We start from the raw sequence: 20,982 nt of genomic DNA on the forward strand, positions 1-20,982 counted from the left end.
CTTTTGTATTTTCTTTCAAATAATAGATGAAAGTTGTTGAATATCGCTGGGATAAACTGAGATCCCTGCAGGGAAAATACCTCATCGGATGATGAATCCCCATTTAGACTTCTTGAGATATATCAGTGTAAATCGTGCTTAAATATTTTTTTGGTGTAGCTCCTATGAAATTAATTTGAATGTGGTACTTTAAGAAAAAAAAAAAATTACTGCCTGCTTTTGTTATAAACCAAAGGTGAGCTTGATCTTTCCTTTTCATTGAGGTGAGTCACTGAGGGATGTGTTAGTTCTCGGAGTGAAGAAATTCGAGACCAGTGTTGGTTAAACAAATCCATAGGTCAGTATGGAATATATTCAGCAGCAGTGCATTAAATGGACAGAGAATATAGTGGGAGCTTTTGCACTCTAGTGGGATTAAAGGATAACAACTCTGATGCAAAAAGATAATTAGCCCAGGAAGAAGACCCATGGCATTCCTGTGGAAATCTTAACAAATCTTTTTTTCCTTGAAAAACTGGAATGTACTTTTTGTACAAGAAGTGAGGAATTTGCATTGACACAGCTTTAACCTCTGTAAAAAGTTATAGGGAAATTGTGTAAAGCTGCACTTGTGGTAAAGTGTGTGTGGGGGCTACGTTTGCGACGGCTTCTAGGTCAGCTTGGGCTTGCGTGTGCTGCAGTGCGCTGGAATAGCACAGAGGTGGTCTGGGAAGAGCTGACTCTGCTTCTCCCGTGGTATTTGCTCTTCCGTGGCTCTGGCTGATAGAACCTTTGTCGTACAAGAAGTTCTCGGTCACAAAGGACATCTCGTTAGCACATAGTAGATTTATGTGCCAAAATACTATTTAAGTCTTTGAAAACCTCCTTAGCACTTGTCTGGCAGATGATGCAGTACTTCTGTGTAACTGCTTTAAAGTCAACTTATTAGAGTGCTTGTCCTGCTGATGGGAGAAATCAATATGGGCCTTTGCTCTCTTCCCTTAAATCACATCAGCAACCTGTCAGATATGATGTGCTGTGCTTGACCAACTCAGTAGAAATTATTAGCTTTGTTTTAGTTAGTAAAGAAATTTTATTTGATCAAGCCCTCTTTCTCACCAGAATGTCAGAGTGCCTTTCATGAGTAGAATATAGCTTTTTACTTCAGAATAGAACCATGCCCAAATAAAAGTGACTGTTTTTCTTCTGTCATGTGCTCTTCCGTGCCGCTCAGGGACTTAAAAACTGAGAACTATGAGTCCGCAGAGACCCTGACGTTGTTTCCCGATTACGCATTCAGTGAGTGCTCCCAGTTCCTGGCTGCCATCTGGGAGAGCTGGAATACTGGTCCAGTTGCTTTTAACGGTCGATTATGAGGAAATGCATTTCGATAGAGAAGTTTTTTCAACACCTGCGTTACCCACCATGCTGCTATGTATTCATTTACGTTTTCACTGAAGAACTGCATTGAGCACATTGTGTGCATTATCTTCCTCTGCTCTGCTGCCTTTAATTAGGAGGTTTATATATTGATGTACAACAAACACAAATGTTAAATTGGGGCTAATGGGAAATGAGTTTGGACTTGAGTTATAGTGACCATAAAATGTGATGAGATCTGGCACTTGGTTTAATGATGCCGAAGAGTGGCATGACATGTAATCTAATGACGTCACATTGTATGGTGTTGCATAAAGCACTAATATTTTATGTAGTCTTAAAAAAAACTTGGTTGTAGCATTCAGTGCATGTTTGTGCACAAACATGCATACACCGGTTTACGGCTGTATGTTAAATCTGTGGCCCACACTGTTTCTTAAATTTCTTGTTACAGCAGGGAGTTTTTATATCTTAATAATATCAGAAATTAAGCAGTTCAAGAGCACAAGACAGGAAAATTACCTTCTTTAATTTTCTACAGATGTTCATGATGACTGAAGACTAAAGGAGTTTCATAATGAAATAGCAAATTGCATGTAAGAAGTTAAACATCAGTACGAAGATACACTGTATTTTAATATTTACGGGAGTGTGTCATATACTAATATAATAATCACCTCTTGTCTTGCAGCTTTTTTACTTGACATAGCCATGGAACTTCCCTTTAAAGCACAGTAATTTCTTTAAAACCTGTTTGATCTGTCAAGGAGGTGTAGAAGCTTGTGTCAGACATGAAGAAGATAGCAGATTCGGCTCTGATAGATGATACAAATACAGTGGAGTTAATTGACTTTGCCAGGGGAGAAAATTCTTCCTCCCAATAATGTCAAATGCCAGACAACTTTTCAGAGGTGGGGAGGGAAACATGCCTAAATGACAATACTGACAGTGCTTTTCTAGTAGGTGCTTTCTGTACTTTATTTTCACTTTTAAAAAAAATTATTTAAACTTTCAGGCATAAAATAATAAAATCAGCTATCTCAACTGCATCTTTGTTTTGGGATTCTTGGACCTCACAAATCCTTTATGCTTCTGTGGTCCTCCAGGAGTTTCTGCCTGGTTTTGTGAAGATAGAAACTTTCAGGAGACTGCGAGGCGATGAATTCCTAAACTTTTTATCTTTCTGCCAGTTTTAGCTGTTCTGCTGCTTTGACTTTATATTGCTATGTTTTAAACCCTGTCAAAGTCAACAGCTTTCTGTCACATTCTAAGTTTTTAGTATTTGGAAGGCAAAGGAGAGAGGACTGGGCTTTCTACTTTGTTCGTTAATCCCTGGTCAGGACTAGCCTGTCTCATATATGAAGCTCTGCAGTTTTGTCTTCCAAGCACCACATGATTCTTTCACAGAAATTTCCTGTCAGTGGAGAAGGAGCCAGCAGGGCTGTCATGGTAGGGGTTATTGTTTTGAGGAGTAAAACTCCATTTTCTCCACTCTTAACACCTTTTTCTCCCTCAGCTCAGTTTTTGGTTTTAGTTTGTGGGTTTTCCACTGAAGCTTGTGATAAGCTTTATTGCCAAGAAATGATAAAGTAAATAATAAAAAGAGATTGATGTAGGCAACTTTTTATTCTCTATCACCTTCTTCTGAGATTGGGATGCGTGACGGAGCACAGTGCTGGGCAGAGCATGCACACATTTATACAATCACTTAGCATGCCCAGCGGGGTATCTGTAGTACGATTAAAAGGGTCTATGTGTCTCTGATATATGGAAGTTCATCTGTAGTGAGGCTGCGTAACCAGACCGCCTTCCCCCTCTCTGGTAAGTAGTACAGGTGGTTGTATGTTGCAGCAGAATGTATAGAAAACTGTTGCAGCAATTAGTTTTTACAGGCTAGGAAGACCTGCATGGCTGGCAAATCAGAGAATCGTAGAATAGTTTGCATTGGAAGGGACCTTTACGGGTCATCTAGTCCACCCCCCTGCAGTGAGCAGGGACAGCTTCAACTAGAGCAGCTTGCTCAGAGCCCCATCCAGCCTGACCTGGAATATTCCCAGGGATGGGGCACCTACCACCTCGCTGGGCAACCTGGGCCAGAGTTTCACCACCTTCATTGGGAAAAATGTCTTTTAGTTTAAAACCATTACCCCTTGTCCTATTGCTACAGGCCCTGCTAAAAAGTCTGTCTGCATCTTCCTTAGAAGCCCCCTTTAAGTACTGGCAGGCAGCACTAAGGTCTCCCCGGAGCCTTCTCTTCTCCAGGCTGAACAACCCCAACTCTCTCAGCCTGTCCTCACAGCAGAGCTGTTCCATCCCTCTGATCCTTTTTGTGGCTGCCTCTGGACCCGCTCCAACAGGTCCATGTCTTTCCTGGGCTGAGGGCTCCAGAGCTGGATGCAGCACTGCAGGTGGGGTCTCACCAGAGCAGAATAGAGAGGCAGAATCGCCTCCCTTGACCTGCAGGCCAAATGTTAGGTTTCAAACTGTCCACTTAAGCCCTTTAAGTCATCAAAGCTGAGCATGGGTTGCTGTTAATTAAGGCTGCAAGGTGATCAGCACTTTTTGGGGAAAAAAGAATAAAACAAATCACAACTCTGTCTTCATTTTTTTTCAGTGAAGGTAGAATCTATTTCCAACGTCCTTTTCTTTTGTAGCGCAACTCAAGTATATGTAGCCAGCCTTCTTGGTTCTTACTGTTCATTAACTCTTACGGCTTTTTCAAGAGCATGCCTGTGAATCTGACTGTTTGTTTTATGTGGTTGGATTTTTTGTTATTTATTGCTGCTGTTTGCTTTCCAAAAGTTCCTAGGAACCTACAATGCAAGTCCATCATACTAGACACTGTACAGTGATTTAGAAGTGTGTGGAGGAACAGTCTATGCCCTGAACTGCTCAGAAGTGGAGTATGCCTTTTTAAAAGAAAAATTAAATAACATGCAACAGTAACAAACTACCTCCTTTTTATTTCTCCTGCACTTGACTCTCTTCTTGCTAAATGTGGCGGTACTATCAAAACTCTTCATTCTTTTGGCTTCTCTCTGTCAGTATAACTGTTCCAGACCTTTCAGTGGCAAAGAACTCCATTCAGTTTGTGGATTCCAACTTTTTACTCATCCTTGCATCTGGTTTTGTTGCATTAAAACCCAGATATTTTCAGATTGACACAATATTGATCACAGTTGCATTTGGTTAAATTTGAGGTTAGTTTACATGAGTCAATGATGACATTTCATGTGACACTCTTTTGGACATCAGGCATTCATTATCTTTAAAATAATTTTTTGAGAAACTTTATTCAGCCACTAAATGTACTTTTATTAAAACAAGCCCTTAGTATGCATAATTTAGATTTGGAATCATGGTAAGTTTGTTTTTTCACGATTCTTGGAGTGTGCTTTCAGTTTAGCTAAACAACATTCTATTTAGGGCATAATTTTAAGAATAATTTTTGTAATTCTGGCAGCAAATGCTGTAACGTTATAATTATGCCATAAGCATTCAGTGTTTTTTCCATCAGAAGCTGGCTATAATCCCAGTTCTGGAATACAGCTTTCTTGTTGCTCTTGTTTCTTCAAGTGAAGGTGCAATTTTGTCCACAGAAATGATTTCTTAATCAAGTCTGTCATTTGGGTTAGTTACATACTGAAACAGTTCAAAAGGAAAGTCTGTCTTTACCTCTGAAGTCATAAACAATTTTTGAACTTACTTTTAAAGGAAATTCACTTTTAAGAATGAGTTAAGCCAGCAGATGCTGTTCAGAAACAGACTTGATTCTTGCATATATTAAAGTACTGCTCTCCTTTAACCATTTTAATTTAAAAATGGGAGCTAGTTAAACCAATACAATCTAGTGACGTTAGCATACCTGTTATGTGTTGTGGATTTCCAGGCAAAACAAGACCTAGTGGTATACCCCAGGGGTTAATACTGGGACCTGTACAGCTTACCCTCTTTGTTACTGCCTGGCTGATGGGAAAGAATGCACCCTCAGCAAGTTTGCAGGCGATATAAAGTTCAGAAGAGCAGCTTGTGCACCAGGTGGTTTTGCTGCCCTTCAAAGGGACCTCAACAGGCTGGAGAAATGGTCTGACAGCTATCTCATGAAGTTCAACAGAGAGAAATGCAAAGTCCTGCACCTGGGGAGGAATAATCCCAGGCGCCAGTATAAGGCTGAGGACCAGCCGGCTGGAAAGCAGCTTTGCACAGAAGGCCTTGGAGCACACCAAGTTGACCATGAGCCAGTACTCTCACTACTGAGTTTAAACTTTCCAGGAAGAAACAAGTACTGAAATAAAAAGCTACATCTGCTCATAAAATAGGAGCCAATTGTCATTTTGTCCTGCTGGTCTTACCGGAGTGGCATAGGCTCCTGTGGGCTCCCTTTTCTGCTCCCAGAGATGGAACATTGGTCTGACCCAGCACAGTTTCCCTTATGTTAAGCATATTTCTCTAGTTCTTAATCAGGGTGCAACACTGAACTTGGGTAATGCCAACCAGATAATTAATCCAATTGTCTGTAGCAAAGCAAATGGCATTAGCTTCTTTGTAGCAAAAAGCAATAGTGTTTGTTATGCCTTTGATCTTTATAAAGTGCTCTGATGTGGTGAGATCATCTTGAGGAAGCACTAACAGGTCTTTTCTTGAATTTTGTATTCAATTTGATGTAAAAGGAAGAAGGAAAAACGGAATTTAATATGTGCTTATTGTGATAATTCATTTCAGTCAACAATTAGCTTGTTTTTCAAAGCTGCTGTACAAGACTTTGTATTGGAATGGGATGTTGGCGAATGACTTCATTAGTTTTCACTGAAAATTAATATGGCTGCCAGGTTTTCACTGTGGGGCTACTTTTGCTTTCCAGATCAGCAAGACTGCTGGCTTCCCTTTCAAAACTGGTTTTCTTTATCGCTGTATTTGCTTATGTGTCTTGATAATCCTGCTTTAGAAGATGTGGGAGAGGGAAGAATACTTGTTCCCTGAAAGTGGCTGTAAACCAGTCATTGCTAATACGATCCTCGATGAATGAAATATTTCCGTGCACCATAAAACTTTTATCTCAAAGAAAGTCATGAGAAGTTAAAATAATGGTAAATATTCTGTATACTAACTCTTGCAAGGGCTAAATAGCCTGGCCTTGATCCAGGAAGGCACTTAACAATGTGCTTAACTTTAAGCGCATTGAATATTCTTACTGGCATGAGTGAAAAATCAATGAGACTACTCACATGCTTAAAATAAGACATGTGCTTAAGTGTCTTTCTGGACCTCAGCCAGAGCGTTCAGCCGGCGAGATGGGCTGAATTCTAATTGTGGGCAAAAGCCACTAGTGTTTCATTTTGCTTGTCTTGTGTGTTTCTGAAGAATTCATTGATATTGTCTGTGTTTATTTTAATTGGCCTCCATTTCCCATCTAAGCCCTACTGACTCCAAAGCTCTGGGAGTAAAATAGATGTGCAACTTAGGGTTGTCAAACAGCATGTCAGGGATAGTACTTAGACTGTATATATTGCTATGGAGCAGGAACTGAACTTCAGAAAAGCTGGGAAAAGATGAGGTGAAACATGATTGTTTTCTTTGGTAGCCAAGGTTTTAATATAGAGAGAAAATGAAGAGGAGAGAAGAGAAGGGCTGGTGACACGTCGCACCTTTTCAGTTAACATAGTTGCTTCTTAGGAAACATTAAAGAATGCAGACAGATGCATTAATAATCTGCTGGCAGTGGCTGTAGCCTTGGCAAATAGGCTTTCCTACCTACTATTGATTTTTCTGACTCAGGCAGCAATTTGCAATGGGTGGCTTGATCCCTTACCCTCAAAATGGGCAGTGAGATGAGTTGTCACAGCCAAATTAATTTTTACTTTCTAACCAATCTCTCCTGTTTCTTCAACAGCATCTTTTACTGCTTAGATGACAATTTCCACTGCTGACAACTGTGAATGATAAAATATACTATATTTAAACACAAAGAGCCTCCAATGTCTAGAGATGCAAAATAACCCACCACAATGCTACTGAGCTCTTCCTTGGCACCAGCTACACTTGCAGAGCCCAACCCTCAAGCGCTGTACATCTGGGACATTACTAGTTGGGAAGTGTAAAAGCAGTGGAGCCACAGTGATCTAGAAGCAATCTTTGCTGTCAACTCAAACTTATTTGTCAGAGGAAATAGCGTGGTGTTGTCCACCCAGCCCCTTTTGTTTTTCAACATCTAGACACTGCTTGTCTTCTACTTTTCCTCTATTTATGGCTTCCTCCTTACATCTGACATTGCGGTTTGCTTTCTTCTCTGTCCAGCTTGTTAGAGCCCACGCAGCAAATGCTTCTTCATATACTGCCTTTGAGTTGTGATTGCTGATGTTTCTTTACCTTTTTTTACTGGAAATTAAAAATTTTGTTTCCTTATATTTATTGGATTTAGACTAGATGAGAAAGAAACTTACAGTAGTTGAAGAGTGACCAGAAGAAAATCAAGCATAAACATTTTTCAAAGGTTAAATATGTAAAACTAGAAGAAATCAGTTGACACCATGGAATTTTATATGTAATTACAAAAGTATCTCCTGACAATGCATCTCCATGGAGGAGCAGCTACCATTTTTAGGAAAGCCCTTCCAAAGTGAGTCCTGAGCAGTTTTGAGTGAGTTTTGCTTGTATAGGTGGTTGGTTTTCTGTGGCTGTGGAAATGGCACCTCCGAGCTCGGTTTCAAGTATCTTTCAAGGTTATTGTGTACTTGCACTAATGGCTGTTTATTTCTTTAAACTGTGAATTCATCTTTTACTTAAATAAAAGCTTAATAGAATCTCCTGTCACATACAAAATTTCACGTGAATTGAATAAGAGGTGATTTAAGGTTCAAGTTTAGAAGGTGTATTCGGATTCAGGGATAGCCAACAATCTTGTGAAGAGTGAAATGATGTGTGCTAAAGATGTCAGAGCCAGAATTAGAATGGGAAGAGTGGATGGAAAATGGTATTTTATAGCTATTTTGCTTTTGACTGTATTTCCCTTAGCTTTTCTAAAATCAGCTATCAAGATTAACTCTAGGTCTAGGAGTGTATCTGTTTGCAGGTGTCTTCAATGTGACAGAGCCTTCTGCCACCTAGTGTTAATGTAAGTTCTCTCCTCAGTAGAGTATCACCAGATAATTTATTAAATGTCATTATTAATGATAATCTGCCCCCCCCCGATACTCTCTCTGAACATTTAAAAATGCAGTTTCTGCAGCCAGAGGGTTTCAGAATTAACTTAATCGGTACATGCAACTTCTTTGGATACATTTATTGAGGATTCAGTTTGCAAGGTGAGTCAAGCTGTTATACAAATAATCCGTGGAGAATTTCAGTACTTATGAATGTCACTCCTCTAACAACTCTGTTAGCACTTTTCTCCCCCAGGTGAAACAAAGGGATTTTGCCTAACTCAGCATTGATATCTGTGCTCCTGCTGCTTCAGGAAACTGTATTAGACTGAAAGCAGCAGAGAATAGACATTAATTCAACAGAAATTATATTAAATTAAGAATGATTCCATTTAGACACTTAACTCATTGTCTTTTTAGAAGAGTAAAATGAAAATCTCCCATCATCACTCTTCTTTCCCCTCTAGAAATTCCACCAGGGCACAATAGAGAAGGACAATAAAATCCAGAGAATTGCACCCAGATTTCACAATAGAAATGTCAAAGTATTAAAATAGAAAAATAGGCTTAAAGATATTTTATATTTAACCCAAATAATAATAACTCCTACCATATGTTTACAGGCAGGAGGAAACTTCATCTATCTGGACTTCTGTAAGGCCTGCTCCCCCATAATGTCCTTCTTTCTAAATTAGAGAGGTGGATTTGATGGGTGGACTGTTTGGTGGATGAGGAATTAGTTGGGTGGTCGCATCCAGAGGGCAGTGGTCAGCGTCTCAATGTCCATATGGAGACGGTGACGAGTGGTGTCCCTCAGGGGTCCAGTACCCTTTAATATCTTCATCAATGACACAGACAGTGGGATCAAGTGCACCCTCAGCAAGTTTGCAGACTATACCAAGCAGAGTGGTGCGGTTGACACGCCCGAGGGATGGGATGCCATCCAGAGGGACCTGGACAAGCTCGAGGAATGGGCCTGTGGGAACCTCATGAGGTTCAACAAGGCCAAGTGCAGGGTCCTGCACGTGGGTTGAGGCAAGCCCCGCTATCAATCCAGGTTGGGGGAGGGAGGGATTGAGAGCAGCCCTGCCCAGAAAGACATGGGATACTGGTGGATGAAAAACTGGACATGACCCAGCAATGTGTGCCTGCAGCCCAGAAGGCCAACTCTGTCCTGGGCTGCATCCAAAGCAGCGTGACCAGCAGGTCAAGGGAGGTGATTCTGCCCCTCTGCTCTGGCGAGACCCCCCTGCAGTGCTGCATCCAGCTCTGGAGCCCTCAGCCCAAGAAAGACATGGACCTGTTGGAGCAGGTCCAGAGGAGGCCACAAAAAGGATCAGAGGGATGGATCAGCTCTGCTGTGAGGACAGGCTGAGAGAGTTGGGGTTGTTCAGCCTGGAGAAGAGAAGGCTCCGGGGAGACCTTAGTGCAGCCTTCCAGTACTTAAAGGGGGCCTGTAGGAGAGATGGGGACAGACATTTCAGCAGGGCCTGTAGTGATAGCACAAGGGGTAATGGCTTTAAATGAAGAGAGCAGCTTTGGGCTAGATCTAAGGAAGAAGTTTTTCACAGTGAGGGTGGTGAATCACTGGCCCAGGTTGCCCAGCGAGGTGATAGATGCCCCATCCCTGGAAGCATTCCAGGTCAGGCTGGACGGGGCTCTGAGTGACCTGATCTACTTGAAGCTGTCCCTGCTTACTCCAGGGGTTTGGGCTAGATGGCCTTTAAATGTCCCTTTTAACCCAGAGATTCTATGATTCTTAGGGTTGAAGGAGTGGGCTTTTTCCCCCCTTCATTCCCTTAATAAAAATGTATTTGAGAGAATAGAGCAACTCTCTCCTCTTCTCTCCTCCACCCCTGTGAGCTGTCTTTGACTGCTCTGTGATGCAAAGTGAGGCTAAACCGTTCCTTTGCGGGTTGGTGTTTGAGAGCTCAGCCAAAAGGTTGAATGTGACGTGGCCGGATGCTTCCAGTTCTTAGCCCAGCCATGGTTCTGAGGAGAAGCCCTCACTCCTAGCTCCTGCCCTCCTCTCTTTTCTCCCTCCCACCTCTTCCAGGCCTTCCTGAGGAGCAAATGCCAGCATGGCTGAGAGGTGTAAACTTGATCCTCAACATCAGACTGAAATGCTGCCCTGATCAGCAGCAACCAGAACCTGACGAAGCAGAGGGTCTAATGCATTAGAGCATGTCAGCTGCGATACCAGACAGGCTGTTGTTTTCACCTTGTTTTGACCTGAACAGTCTCGTTTTCTTTAAGTAGTGTTGTTCAAAGTGCAGTCTTTTTGCTTTTGACAATTATGCTTTTCAAATACTGCCTAAAGAAAATAACTTTGGGTTCTTATTATCTCAAATGAATAACTACGAGCACAGAGCAAGTTTTTAACTTGCTCTGTGCTCGTAGTTATTCATTTGAGATAATTATTAGGTTTGGCGGCTTACTTATCTGATCAGTATCAGAGGTTAAAAACCCTTTAGAGATTCTTGTGCGTCTTATGCTATTTTGTTTTTGAGTCACATTAAACTGGAATTACCATACAATGTGAATTCATTGCTACTTTGTCAGAGTGGAGGGTGCTGTATCGCAGTGAAAACAATCCGCTGGCTGACCTGGGGAGACAGTATTTTCAAAGCTAAGGTTATATACAGCTTTTTCTTTGTTCAGATGATGTTTTATGCATTATAAGTTATTTGGGCAAAAAGCCTGTGGCGGTGGTAAACGCATTTCTGGTGTTTTCCTGCTCTCGGTCTTTTATGCTGGCAGGGGGGAGAAGGTGATGTTTCTTTCCCCATAGGTGCAGCCTCATCATTCCTATTGAGATCAGTGCCCTGCAGTGGCATTTCAGAGCCGTGCAACAGGGCAGGTAGGTGGAGGAGGAGGGAAACTGGAGGAGGGAATGGGTGTGAAGGAGACTGTTGACCTCTATTAGTCTGTAGCCTGGCTGTGACCATGCCTGACACCTAAGTCACCCAGGGGCTCTGTCCTCCCCTGCTGGGATGAAAACACAGTCCTTCAATGTGGGAAAAAAACTCTAAAAGTGTGCCAGCCAGTCCATTGTCCAGCCTTGGGCCCAAAGTCAAGTTCCTCACCAGAGCTTCTAGCAAAAATATCTCCTCTCTGCATGTGGCAGGCCATCCTGTACCCTGCAGCTGTGGTAACAGCCAAGACCATCCTTGTGGTCTGTTGCGACAGAACCGTCTATCAAGCAAAATGTGCTGAAAAAGGGGGGGAAAAAGTCTCTGCGTCTTCATCCTCTTTCTGTAGGTGTTCCTGACCAAGAGCTCTGTTCAGAAAGGGCTCTGTTTATTTCACAGCTGTATAATTTACACGGAAGCTGATCCTGGAGGAATCTCTTTCATGTATCTCGCTCAAAGCCCCAGTTCATCAATATGGATTTCTTGCTGTGCACTGGGGGATTTACGGTACACGGTGGGGTGTGCGGAAGTCAGAGGAAGGCAGAGAGTGAGGAACAGGCGGGAATTTTTATCCTAAAAGAAGAATTTGTGTGTCCGAAAGAACTGTCTTTCAGAATAAAAGTTGTATTCTCTCTTTTTGCCTACAGAAGATGATGCTGTATTCCTGGATTCAAACCCAGGAGAATGTTCTACTAGCCATGGGGAGGGACACGGTGATGTCTTTAAGACTGAACTTGCCCTATCCTTAAAAACAAAACAAACCAAAAAAAGATAAGCCTATGAAAACAATCCTGACTCAGGTAGTAAGTTACAAAACACTTGTTAACTTCCTCAAAGTAATAATAATTATTTAAACACCTACTTTCTTCTGGTGACCTTTGTTCTAAAGGCATGCGGGAGGAAGAGGAGCTGTAGGGCAGTGGGAAAGATGAAGAATTTGAAGATTAAGGCATGCCAAAACACATCACAACATGTTAAAGAGAAAGCTACTTTGCAATTACAGAAATAACGGCTTAATGGTCTTTTAGTTGTTGAAAGAAAAAAAAAATACGAGATCAGAGGTGAGAAAAGGCCCGTGTGCTCAGTGACATTCTTGGGGTCAAGTACGAGTGGAGTCTGATTTAGTCATAGAGTAAATGTAGCTGCAGTTCTGCAGTCCTCCGAAGCGTAATCTATACTAGTCATGCAGAGCGAGTGCTTTGCTGGATTCCAGCTAGGACTGCAGTGTCCTTCTTACGCAGCGAGGCAGCTCAAGGGTGTTAAAATGCTTTACTTGCAGTTGTTTGAGCAGTTTCTGCGATGGGTGATGGATTTACTGTATCTGGAAGTTCAGACCTGGAAACCTGAGAGAGGGAGAATGCCTTCGCCACGGTGGCGAGGCTGGGTGTTGAGAGGACAGACAGCTGGTGGGTGACCTCGGGAAGATGACAAATGGGGGACCAGGTGCCCCCGCTCATCCAAGAGCGCTCGCAACCCTTCTGCTTGCCGAGGCGTGCGTTACGGAAGTCACTTGCACTGAAGGAAGGCTTCCTGTGAGCAGGGTTTCTAGAAATAAACATTAACCTTTTGTTACCAGCTAAGTATGCAGGGATAATGAATTCAAGTAGCTATTTGGGGAACAGATTAAGCAGAAACTATTTCAGTTTGAAGGAGGAAAAGAAAAAATCATGCAAATGGTAGTGGCTGCCTGTATTTTGGAGGCGGCATTTGGAACGCTGGCAGGAACATGTGGTCCTGAGATGTGCAGTGAGCAACAAGAAGCAAACTGTCTACACGGTGTAATCAGTGATGGTTCTTGACTGACATGTATGGAGCCATTAAAATGACTACGTGTATTACTGGGAGGAAAGCAGAATGTGAGGAAGCCCCCTGACAACTGAAGAAAGAAAAGTCAGCATAGAACTTAGTATAAGTTCTATGTATATATAAATATAACATAGTATAAAATATCCTTTATAGAGTTGAAACACGTGAACAAAGAGAAATTGGGTAGCGTCTAGTTTTCCTTTGCTTGCAAAGAATTAATGTTTGCAGGTTCTGCTTTCCATTTCCTATTTTTATTTTAAAACAAGCAGTCACTTGCTAAAATGAGGAGAACTTTCAGATAATCATTGTCTTGAATCTGCCCTGTAACAGCACAGAAATCTATAAACCATGTTGACTTAGACCAGCTGAGAATATGCCTCCTTTCTCTGAAGTTTGACTCTTGGGGATTATGGTGTACGCTAGCAGCTTCAGGGTTTTGTTTGGGTTTTTTTTTCCCCTTTAAGTTTAAAAAACCCAACAAAACAATATGACCTCTGTCATTGCTTTAACTTTTGAAAGTGCATTCAAGATTTCCTGCGTTAGCTCAGATCATTGAATCTACTACAAAGACAGGCATGGCTGCTGTCTTGCACTGCTATTTGCATTTTCTGAGATTTAAACTGTTAACACGTCATCTGATGTGATGCTGCCTGGTCAAATGTTAAGAGAACCTGATTAAATGTAGCATTTGGTTATTATCAAAGGAAGTATGCAGACATCCATGGTGAATTCTGGGTTCACATGAGGTGCAAAAGGTGTTTATCAAATGTGCACTGGATTTACACACGTGAATGCTTGTTGAATGTACATCTTTCCTCAGTGGAAAGAAGAGGTTTATTTAACTCCTTAACATTTTTAACGTATTGTCTACAGGTGTAATTGGATTTGCAGTCCCTTCAAAGATGGGTATAGGTCAGCTTGTGTCATTTAAGGGGTTTATGTCCCATTTCAGAGTGCTTTAAGTCTGTAGTCTTCACATGTGTAGTCTACAGTACTTTAAGTCGATAGTCTTGTAGTCTATAGTCCATGGTACTTTGAGTCTGCAGTCTTTCTCCACAGTTAGCGGAGGACCCTGCAGTGGGACTGGAGTTGTCTAAATGTTGCTGTTATGGCAGTACCTGCAGAAACCTGTATGCACAGCCTGCAAGTGGTGTCCCAGGACTGTGATTCAGCCCATGGCATAGAAAATGCACAATTAGGTCAGAGTAATACAAAGCTTCCTTTATTCTATAAAACCTTTTTCATCATTAGTTTCATAGAATCATGGAGTAGCTTGGATTGGAAGGGACCATTAAAGGTCATCCAGTCCAAGCCCCCTGTATTTACACTTTAAAACATCCACTTCTTTTAAAATCATATCAGACAGTTTCTGTGGGGCATTTCTCCCTCTGATCTTCATTTCTCCATGCTTTTTCATCTTACCTTTAGGCAATAGCATTGGCTTCTCAGTTACTACAAACACAAATGTTTATCTACGTGTTAAATAAATGTGAGTACCTGGTTCTGGTCTCATGCCTATTTAAAAACTAGGGCAGCAGTAGAATTGCAGTGCTAGGAAAATGCCACAGAACCAGGTGCTCTCTAAAAGCTTTCTTCCTTTAAACTTTTTTTTTACCAGTAGAAGAGTTGGGTTTTTTATGGTGCATTCACTTAGGAGCACTGAAGGTGTACTTTGAGATAGCTGTCACAAGAAAATTTCCCTCCATTCCACCCCCCAATGTATTAGCTTTTCAGTGGAAATGTTTGGTCTCTGGAGTCTGGATTTCATCACAAAAAGAGGAAGTTTTCAGGGAAAGTAGTATGGGAAAATTTGATTCTGCTCTCTTCCCCCCACCAAGGATGGCTTCTTTGTCTTTGTGTCTTTGCATTTAAAGATTTTTCTACTGCAGGGTTCACAACTGTACTCACCAATGTCATAGGTAATTTGTAATAAAATCTCTGATAGAAGTAATTAGATATATCTTACAGTTTATGTCTGTGTTTCACCATTAAAAGATGAAACAGTTTATGTGAAACATCAAATAAAAGTGCCTTAGTTTTTATGTTAAGCACTCTGGAGATTCTTTTATTGGTCACTGCAGTAGCTGAACAGAGCAGGAGCACTGAGCCCCTGGTGCAGCAGGGCATGTCTGGCTTTGGGCTGCCAGGACCTGGAACGTTTGCCCTTTGATAGAAGGGAGAAGTGGAATGGGGGAAAAGAGAGAGGAATTAACTCATCACTGATTTCTACCTTTGGAGGTTAGAACTGGCTTTATCAGAGACAGCTGTTTCACGGGTAATGTTACTTTTCTAGGCTTTGTTTTTCGTTCTTCAGTGTCCAGTAGCAGACCTCTGAGCTGTTCTGTTTTAGCTGAGGTGCACTGTGGCAGACCTGTTTTATTTTAAAGAACTTTGTTTCACCACATGCAGTTGACGTGTACTCCTGCCCAGAGACACTCTGACAGCATTTGGAACAAGTTGCTATTTAGACAAAGCAGATGGAAGAGGCTAAAAAGAATCACTAGATTTCTTTTATTGATTTGGTTGGTTGAGGTTTTCTTGGCTTTTCTACTGGGAAAAGTCAGAGTTCTTCACTTTAGAAGACCTAAAGCTGAAAAATAAAAGTCCTAGGAGCCATGAACTCAAACTCCCAGTTAAGTTTTTTTTCTTATATATTCATCATAATAAGTAGAGACCCATTAAAGTCAGTAGGCACCTGATTTTGCAGAATTTACTGCAAGATGAGGGCTTTAACTTTTCCTTATTGGAAAGTTGGTTGAAGTTTCCCTCTGAGGTAAAGGCGGGAGGGGAAATACTCAAACATCATCTAAGTACAGATATGTTTATTTCCAAGCAATTCAACTGAGCCCCTTGAAATATCATCAAAGGTAAAGTCAGTTGGAACCAACCGTGCATTCAGCAGTCAGTTCTGGCAGCTTCAGCCCCTAAATAAGAGAATTGCTACTGCATGCCCTGCGTTGGAGGCATAGGTTTTACAAGCACGCCATAAGCTTCTACACCTGATCACATGCTCGTTTGAATGAGAGGAACTCTGGGCACAGCTCTGCAAATCGTGACGACTAAATGACAGTTCTGTGGCAGTCTCCTGGGGCATGGGTATGTGAAATGGGCTGAGCGAGTCTGTGGTGCGGAAAAGGCTGGGGTCTGGCACTCATCTGGCACCTTGGTGAGCAACTTCTGCTCACTAAGCCCTTGGAAAACTAGCACAGGTGTAACAGTATTATTAATAATAAAAAAAATAGACTGGCTTACCAAGCTGATTCTGAACTGGTGGATCTGCTGGCTGCAAGTGAGATTGCTGGGGCTTCAAGGGTGGTGTTTATGGTAGCTCTCTTATTGTCTTTGGCACGATGTTTCAGTAGCCAAAATTGTATCATGGTATTTCGAGTGCCTTTCCCTTGTGCCCCTGCACTGTGGGCTGTATTTGGTCTTGTCCTGCTGCAAGACTAACAGGTGACATAATCTGGTTAAAAATATATTCCTTTTCTGTCTGCCTTGGTATCTGTTGTATTTGGACCTCATTATGCTCAGCAGTTCCATGACATTCACACTGATTGCTGCAGTAGTATACACAGAGGCATAAAAAACCCCCAACCAACCAGCCCCCTCAGCTATTGCAGCGGGTAGCTGCCTGCCCGTTTGCTGGTGCTTGCAGCAACCCCCACGCCATGATAAGTTGTTGTCCCTTTTATTGACTTCCTGGTCACATTCAAGTTCAAGTCATTAAAAATGTTACGCTGTATTTATCAACTGAATGACATCTTAGGGAACAATTTTCCCCATTCAACTGTTCAATAGATTTTTCCCACGTTGTCCTTGTTGTCCTGGAGGGCGGAGGAGAAGGGCGGCCGAGGGTAGGTGCCTCGCTGCCATCAGGGCTGGAAGCGTGACCTGGGGCATGGTGCAAGGCCTGCGGAAGGTAGGGAGCTGGGCTCGTGAGGAGCCTTTCCGGAGTTCATGGTTGCGTAGAAGTTTGCGTTGTACGTTGGAACAGGCTGTGCTGGCTGGTGTTCAGCAGGAATTTCTGACACCAGTAATAGCTGGTTTGTTTGTTAAGATCTGAATATGATGACAGTGCCCAAAGACTGTCTTTTAAAATAGGGAAAAGACTGCTTTTTGACTTTTTCAGGGCTTGGGATCAGGCTTGTAGCTAGTCTGTGGAGGGATGAATTGCTATTCTGGACTGCTGCTTTGAGTACCTGCTTTCTGTGTGTTGTCTTTTTGTCCTACCTTAGACATTACAGTGCCTGAGACAGGGAGAGCCACACCATATTTGAATCACACCTGGCAAAGACCTGTTCCCAAATTAATTTCCCGGGGCTATTTAATGAAGAACAGCAACGAAGTTGGCTTATTTTATAAGCAAATTCTGCTTTGGCTGCATCAACTGGCTGTGTGGTAGGACTGGTTCAAGCAAACCAGAGTTGCTTGGAGGAGCTCAATTTTTACCTGCTCAGGGGCTATAGAGTGACCCAGGCCATGCATTCCTCAACGAAAAACAGGCCAGAGAAAATCCAGTTTCTTATGTGCCTCTCTCATCTGATAAAACCCAATCTCTGTAAGGATGCCCTGAATAATGCATCGATAGCTCATCTTAGAGACTTGGTAAATCTAATGAAAATATTGTCTCCAGAAAGGTTCAGGAATGCAGCGTATGCTGCTGCATTACTAATGCTTTACACAGGTTTCCAGACTAGAGTATTTTACTTGCTTTCATGCAACCGCTATTTATTATTTAAATGATGAATCTGGAAAATTTCCCAGCTCTAATGTCTGCCCCATTACTTTCTGTCTTGGATACTGCAGATAATCAGATGAGCAGTAAATCTATTCTGTGGAATAGAATTACATTATCTTTTTTTTTTTTTTTTTGGTCAAACAACTTGTGAGTGATTTTTCTTTTCTTCACCCCCATAAAATACCTAATAGATCAAAAAAAGTAAAATCTGTATGCCAAATACATTGTATTCCACATGTACCTCCAATAATGCATCTGCAGAAATACCCGTGGGACTGCATTTATCTTGGGTAGACGGGAGAAGATTGTGTGAAATAAACCCAAGCACTGATACTTTCAGCTGGGTGGGTGGAGGGAAGTACTGTGGGGTGTTTTTGGCTTGTTGGTTGGGTGTTTTGCTGTTTGGTTTTGGGAGTGTTTTGTTCTTGTTTTGTTTTTTTTTTTAGCCTGGTTTGATTGTGCTGTTTCTCCATCCTCTCTCTGATTGTTTCTGAAGTCTTCCCCGAATTCCTCCGAAATGAGATCGCCCTGTCGAGCGGTGAGGGGACATCTGCCAGTGGTCTTGGGTCTTGACCAGCTGGTGTTGGGGCCCTGGCTTTCAGAAACGGCAATGCCAGGTGGTGACAAAAGCGGTGCCGAGGCTGCCTGGGCACGCTGCTGCGTGCTTCACCAGTGGTCCCAGTCATTCCTGATGAAGTGATGGTGACACGGCGTTCGGAAAAAACATGAAGGAAACCCACCGCCAGGAATGACCAGCTTGATTCTGCGCCTCTGCACGAAGTGTGAATTACGCCTCTCTCCTTGCAAACAGGAGGCTTTTTTTTTTTTCTTTTTTTCACATGGTGATGAGAAACTAAAGGTCAGGAATGAGCCCCCTGAAGGCTCATGAAGAACAAAATACGATGTGTTTTAACTGATGTGAAAGGTTAATGAGGAAGATCAACATCCAATGGCTGCAGCGAAGGAAAGGTGCTTGTTTGGGCAGAGCCTGAGCGGAGCGAAGGCATTACGGTGAATGGGAAGTGTGAAACCGTGGGGCAGAGAACACACAGCCCTTTAGCCCTGCTCAAAAATAATAGTGCAGGCTTTTTTTAACTTCAGAGTTTAGTCTGCCCTCAGTAAAAACAAGTTACATTAAAAACCTGTGCAGCAGAAAAAGCAAACCTCTCTTTCCTGGTTTCTGCTTATAAGATTTACAGGTACTTAAAATAAACCTATGAAAAACAGACCTAGTGTGCTGGAATTTGCTAACTAGTGAGAGCAATTACCTCCAGGTCCCAAGACCTAACGGAGTTTGACTTTTTGGAAATGAAACTTGGCAAGCGCTTCTTCCTGCTGCTGTTGTAAAGGTGTACATGAAAAGATGTGCTGACCTCTGCCAGAAACCCCAGGAATCCAGTTCAGAGAGATTCTCCTGCGAAGGGCACGGCTGGATTCAGGCAGCACAGATGGGGATCGGTGTGGAAAAGCCGGCGAAACATTCGCTTCTCATTGTGTGGCTTCGGTGTGGCAGATTCTTTGCAATTGCCTGGTGTACCACAGTAATTAAATGGGTCAAGAGCAGTAAGTTTAGATACTTAACAAGAAAATAAAGACCTCACTTGACAGCCAGCAGCATGTCGTGCTTGTTTCACAGGAGTGAGGAGAATTAACACAGGTTGCTGTAGTAAAAGTTGATCTGAGCCTTTTTGGCAATGATTTTGTATTGCTTCAGAGATCACATACCAATTAACTCTAAATGCTGTAATAGCTGTAAATCGGGCTGCCTTATGAAACTAATGCCCCAATTTCAGATGACCTAAAAAAAGGGAAACAGTAGAGACTGCTTCTCTCCTTTTAGTGATATATAAGTAACAAAAGATAAGAACAGTAATGAAAGCCACACAGCCAACCTTTGTTAATGTAGAAATGTAAAGCAGTCTGCTCTTTTCTCTGGACCATTCCATGCATGAGTGGAAAATGAAGTTTGTGCAATGAGGTAAAGATGATAGAAGTAAAAACTGAGATGGGAATTGGATTTTATAAGACTCTCCGGTTTGGAGGGTGGAGGTGGTTTCACACTGGTGTTATGAAGGAAATTATTTGTTGTTGTCAGTATCTTTTCATCGTTCCTGGCTGGGGGAAGGAGTTCCTGTTTCCCACAGCACTTGTAAAAGGCCTTTGGGAAGGATGAGATTTTCCTCCTAAAAATATTAAGGGACAAGTAACAAGAATGTTAAAAAGAAAAAAAAAATTATTAAATGTAAATGTACATTTTATTACGTATACATTTATTATTAAATGTATATTAAATGTAAACCAGGAGCTATCTGCAGACCATCTTCCCTTGCAAATTAAGACGGGACCAGCTTTGCTGCTGTGTTTGCAGATTCCCTTTTGAATAAATGCTATTAAAAGGGTTTGTGCCTGTGCCGATAGGAACCAGTGTCCAGCAGTGGGGACCGGACTCTGTCACAAGTCGGTACAAAACAGCAGAGCTCACCTCAGCTTGGCCACAGGAGACAAATTCAGTCTCTCTGCTTCAGCATCTCACTAGCAATCGCTCACAAATGGTGCTCATGTCTGTGCATTGTGGTTATTAGGTGCAAGAAATACAGTTTTAAAACTGTAATTAATCATTTCTAAGTAACCTCTTTTTCTACACATTTATGGCATCAATGGGTATGACTGTTTATTATGTCTTACCTATAAAATCTGACCTATTTTATATACTCTTTATGGAAACCGTGTACAGTCATAAATTAAAAGATGCAACTGTTTTGGATATTTTACTGGTGGTCCTGTATTTTCCTGCCAAAAGTGCAGCTGTTTTAGGTTTCTCGGGATAACATTATAAAAGGCTGTATGCGTTTTGCAAGTTTATGCTTGAATTGCCAAGCCAGAGGTGGAATGACTCAACCTTCCCAGGAGCAACATGTACCAAGTGATGAATCAAAACAGCTAGCTGAAGCTCAGTGGCTTGCAGGGCAACTGTGAAAAGCAGTTCTCGCTTACGGTATTTTATCTGGTGCTCGGAATTTGAGACGGT

General features: G+C 42.0%; 1 protein-coding gene across 2 annotated transcripts in view; it reads left to right on the top strand.

The window, feature by feature from the left end:
• Nucleotides 1-20,982, top strand: part of MNAT1 (MNAT1 component of CDK activating kinase) — a gene marked incomplete at its 5' end in the record, with an annotated part of 125,963 nt that overhangs the window by 103,399 nt on the left and 1,582 nt on the right. The window lies entirely within an intron of this gene.

This window comes from Phaethon aethereus (assembly GCF_964289735.1).
Source record: "Phaethon aethereus genome assembly, chromosome: 5".
Classification (NCBI taxonomy): Eukaryota; Metazoa; Chordata; class Aves; order Phaethontiformes; family Phaethontidae; genus Phaethon; species Phaethon aethereus.